We start from the raw sequence: 516 nt of genomic DNA, 5'->3' as shown, positions 1-516 counted from the left end.
ATATTTGACATAGGCTCCTAGTCCTGCCCCTGCTCACCAGGCCTCAAGTGGCAAGTCACAGCTGTGCAGGTGAAGGACGGTCAGAAATGTTTTTTTGCCTTAAGGTACAACTGCTCCACTAAGCTGAATAACACTAAGCCAATTAACATTTGTGTGGTTTACGACACAAGGTGTAACAAGGCCTGCAGACAACTCCTAGTGGAGGGCCAGAGAGTGCTGAAAGAGTAACCTGCGGGGCTGCAGAGGCAGAGGTTACAGAGCAGGGTGGAGGCCAGAGGCTACAAGAGCAAGGTAACAGAAGGCTGAGATGCTGAGCACTAGACAGGTATGTTGATGAGAAGTAGCTCGAGTTCAGAAGGGCATTTGGGGCTTGATGTGAAATATGAGAGACTTGCTTTAGGAATCCGTAGGTACGGCAAGAGCGTGTGCAACTAGCATGGTCCATACTGGGAAAACAAGCCACCAGCTTACAGCCTCCATTTTGCTAAGCGCTCTGTGGACACTGAGGCAATCCCT

Source organism: Alligator sinensis, unplaced genomic scaffold (assembly GCF_000455745.1).
Source record: "Alligator sinensis unplaced genomic scaffold, ASM45574v1 scaffold1110_1, whole genome shotgun sequence".
Lineage (NCBI taxonomy): Eukaryota > Metazoa > Chordata > Crocodylia > Alligatoridae > Alligator > Alligator sinensis.
The sequence above is the reverse complement of the archived record's forward strand: the minus strand, read 5'-3'. Positions refer to the sequence as shown.